Below are 4428 nucleotides of genomic sequence, written 5' to 3'. Positions count from 1 at the left end.
CCATGCCAATGTCTATATATGGTCTTTTTATTTAAGTTTTTTTAAATAATTTTTAAAATATTATATACCTGGATTTCTCTTTGTACAACTTGTCCATAGATTAGATTTTTAAATATATTTTGCTTTTTAATAAAAAAAATTACATATTTTTATTTAAAAATGTTTAATTTTAAATAAAAAAATTAGTTTAAATAATTATTTTTAAAATACTATTTTAGATATTTAATCTCTTTATTATAATTTTTTAAAAAAATTAAAATTTTGAAAAATTACTTAAATTTTAAATTTAAAGTTATTTCAAATATTTTTTTATAAAAATTATATTTAAAATTAACTTTTTACTATGTTTTGATTTTTTAGTAATGCATATTTTTATTATATGATGTCAAAATTAATCTTTCCATTTATAAAAACGAATTCCTCTGCGTGCAATTGTAAAGATTAACCTCGATTTGGAGAAGACCATAATAAGCGGCATTATATTAGAAGGGAAAACTCTTCTTCACAAGATTTAACACTATTGGGTGTTCGAAATTAATTTTGAATGCAAATTCTCTGGTTAAACTTGAATAGACCCTTACCATCTTAACCAAATGTTGTCGAGTAAGAAACTACTATTTTTTTAAAACTTAAACAAACGGATCATAATTTTTTATTTTCCCACTTTGGTTAAATTAATAAAGAAACTATACCTCATTAACGATAGATTATAGGGTTAAATATGGTTTTGGTCCTCCTAAATATCTCAAATTTCGTTTTTAGTTCTTCAAAACATGTTCTTTAAAGAATGGTCCCTCTAAAAATTTAAATTTTAACTTTTGGTTCTTCCTGCCAAAATTGTCGCTAATTCAGTTGCTAAGTAAAAAACTGTCGCTAAAATCGTTGTGAATTTTTGTCGTTAAATTGTAAAAACCATTGCTAAGTTGCAAGAGGAACTTAAAGTTAAAATTAAAATTTTAGGAGGACTCACTACAACGAGGAAGGGCTTTAAAAGCGCTTTTTATAGCCTTTAAAAGCGCTTAAAAGCGCTGTGAAAGGTGGCGCTGGCGTAGCTAACAAAAGCGCTTCTGAAAGCGCTCTGGTAGGCCCCCCCTATAAGAGCGCTTTTCTGGAAAAAGCGCTCTTGTAGGCCCCCCTTTAAGAGCGCTTTTCTGGAAAAAGCGCTCTGGTAGGCCCCCCTTTAAGTGCGCTTTTTCCAGAAAAGCGCTGTGATAGGCCCCCCTGTGAGAGTAAAAAATAAAAAAAAATGCAACATACTAAAGCGCTTTTGGAAAAGCGCTCTTATAGGGTGGGCTTTAAGAGCGCTTTTTCTGGAAAAAGCGCTCTGATAGCCCCCCCTATAAGAGCACTTTTCCAAAAGCGCTTTAGTATGTTGCTTTTTTTTTTTTAATTTTTTTTGCTTTTTTATTAATCTTTGGCAGCGCTTTTACAAAAGCGCTTTAGTAGGTGGGCCTTTAAGAGCGCTTTTCAAAAGCGCTTTCGTTGCTAAATGAGGTATTTTAATGTGCAGCCTGTAATTTAATCCTCCCAGTCGACCTGTAATATTTTCGACCTGTAATATGTTTTCAACCTGTAATATTTTCGACCTGTAATTTATTTTCGACGATATTATTTCAGCCATCAGTAAGACAATATATATATACTAATATAATACCATTATAACATCCAAAATTATATATATACATCATTACAACATCAATAATATTATAGTTCAAATCGACACAAATCCTACATGAAAAAGCGCTTAATATAAAATTGACACAAATCTTCTTTGATTTCTTCCAACTTAAGCTTCGGGTACGCAGCAGCACGGAATTCGTCAAGGTACTACAAAACAAAAACATAATATGAATGATATATTTAGTTAAATGTAATAAATTGTATGAAATTATCTTAAGTTATAAATTCATACCGTGAGCGGAATCTCTAATTGATTCGCCTGAAGGATTTCTTTCATATACCTCAAAACAAAGTATCCGCAATCGTAACTGTTTCGCTGTTGCGGACACTACATGAATCTATCTACTAAGCGCTGTCTAACTGATTCCGGTTCCGAAGCAATTGCCATTCCGCTGCAGTGGGCGGAAGACACGAAACGGAATCTGTTACACAACGGAGTCCCGCGCAACACTCTGTCATACAACAACCTTAAATAAAAACATAATAAACATTAGATTATTTTCATTGAAATGTGTAAATAAATTATATTGTGGGACTAATTAAATAATATATCGGATGAGTGAATATTACCGGATGTATGAGTGCATGTTAGTGACGCCTAGTTGATCATGCTTAAAAATCTCCTCCAAGTCATCAATTGTAATAAGTGACTTGAATTCAATACCGAAGACACTTTCATCCATAACGATTTCACGTAAAGCACCATCCTTCAAATCGGACATATCAACCATTGTTGCGAGCGTCGACCGGTACCGAGGCACAAAAGCACCGCCTTTTTTTCCCGCTGGCTTCGGAGGACCAGTGGGTGGTACGGTACGAACTTGCTGCGTCACTTGTTGTGACTCCCGAGCGGATGCCTAAAAATCATATAAGTTAGGTAAAATATAAAATCATGCAGATTTAGATTCAGATTAATTATTAACACTTTAAATGTACCTCTTTTAGTGATGCAACGGACTCCTCCTCCTGTAAAATCCCTTTACCCTTAACTGTGGGTTTTATAGGAGCAGTCTAAAATTAAAATGTAAAAAATAATTAATAAACGGTTTAGAATTGACATTCAAAAACTAAATGATTCATAATCGTTTTCAATATACCTCATCACTAATGGTAATGAGCTCCGAGGGCCATGCAACAAATGATCCTATTGCATCTCGCAGCAATGTCGTCTCTGAGACCATGTCAGGTACCGGTAGCATCGCATCATGATCTACTACAACATCCACCGATACTTTCAGGTGTCCATCCGGGAGCGGTCTATGGTGAAGTAAATCTCCCAAAGTGTTGTGCACTTTTCCCTTGCCAACTAGTCGATAATTCGGTTCCGATAAGTATAGTTGGCAAGATGAAATGCCCTAAACCAATAGTAAATATAAAGTCATTATCATTAATAAAATAGAACAATTTAAAAGGAAAAAAATTATAATTACCTCGGGAAATTTCCTTTGATAGTTGATACTAGCCTTATCACTAGTTTCTTTCACCGATGAAGTGTTGCACTTTTCTCTCATATACACTTCTTTATCTCTTTGCAATTCAGAGACTTGTGCTTGCAATTCCGCCAACTTTTGCAACACTTCTTCATTTGAAGGATTTCTTCTCCTAGGACTCTTGTAAAAAGAGGTTGGAGTCACACCATGACCCTTACCCCTCACCCGACCGGGATACTCAGGAGCATCTAGTGCTCTACTAAGTACGCTCCCCTCACCGGTGGATGCCGATTGCGACAAGGTCTCCTGTAATTCATTTACATTAAAAAATCATTTATATATTAAAAAACATTTGATTTAATTAAAGACACAGTATTATACTTACACATTCAGTAAAAACTCTCTGAACTTCGGGATCGACAGCTTGACTCTTGCCCACACGAGCTTCCCTCCACAACACATGTACAGGAAGTGAGGTTTCCTCACTTTTAGACTCCTCTAACTATGCATTGACACAAATGATAAAATCTTCAAATAAAACACATTTAGGCAATTAATTAAAATGCATTTCTATTTACTTACAAGTTTATCCTCTAAGCGTGCATATCCCATACGCCCTTTTTTGTATGGATACGCGGGTTTGGATGCTCTCGCATTATTCGTGGCACTCCTTTTCCGAAAATCTTCATCTCTTTGATTTACAAACTCAGCCCAATCTTTTTCACCAATGAAGATCTCATACTTTTTTGGCCGTCCCGGTGCCTCTTCAAGAAAGTTTCCATCTTTATCCTTAAGATAGGTGTTTGTCAAAAAGGCTTTCCACCCTCTATATCTTTTGCCGGCCAAACTAAGTATGTAGCGTTTACGATCATCTGGTATCTCAAAAGTCCTCTGCAAAAAAACATACGCATAGTGTGTTAGTATAAGTAATTTAAACAATTTATCGTCAAGATAATAACAACAATTAACCATATATGATATATACCTGAAGCTCGTCCCAAATCGCTTTTTTTTTTCGCATCCAACTCTTCGCTTTTCAGATTCCATTTAGCTGTGGAGACCGGAATATGCATACGAACAAGTGTACCAATATAGCTGGTCAACTTTGCAGAATTAGGACCAATTGCTTGTTTATCAGAATTCCAATCCAAACGGTATACTAATCCTTGGTCTCTATGTCGAACGATTCCCTTCATAATAGTGATGCCTCGTGCAACTTCTTTTGCTTTAGTATCAGGTGGAGCATTTGTATCCGTGGCATCTCTTTCTTGAGCATCTCTTTCTTGTGAGTTTTCTTGTGAGTTTTCAGGTGGAGCAT

At 34.8% G+C, this 4428-nt stretch overlaps 1 long non-coding RNA gene across 1 annotated transcript; it reads right to left on the bottom strand.

Annotated features, from left to right (window-relative positions):
- Nucleotides 1-2110: 2110 nt before the first annotated feature.
- LOC131613838 (uncharacterized) lies at nucleotides 2111-2687 on the bottom strand. Its single transcript, XR_009287623.1, has 3 exons — nucleotides 2617-2687; nucleotides 2251-2537; nucleotides 2111-2147 (listed from the first exon to the last, which is right to left on the bottom strand). It is a non-coding gene; the product is annotated as an uncharacterized LOC131613838 (long non-coding RNA).
- Between the last annotated feature and the right edge of the window lie 1741 nt (nucleotides 2688-4428).

This window comes from Vicia villosa, linkage group LG1, assembly GCF_029867415.1.
Source record: "Vicia villosa cultivar HV-30 ecotype Madison, WI linkage group LG1, Vvil1.0, whole genome shotgun sequence".
NCBI classification, from domain to species: domain Eukaryota; kingdom Viridiplantae; phylum Streptophyta; class Magnoliopsida; order Fabales; family Fabaceae; genus Vicia; species Vicia villosa.
This window is presented reverse-complemented; position numbering and strand designations above follow the sequence as displayed.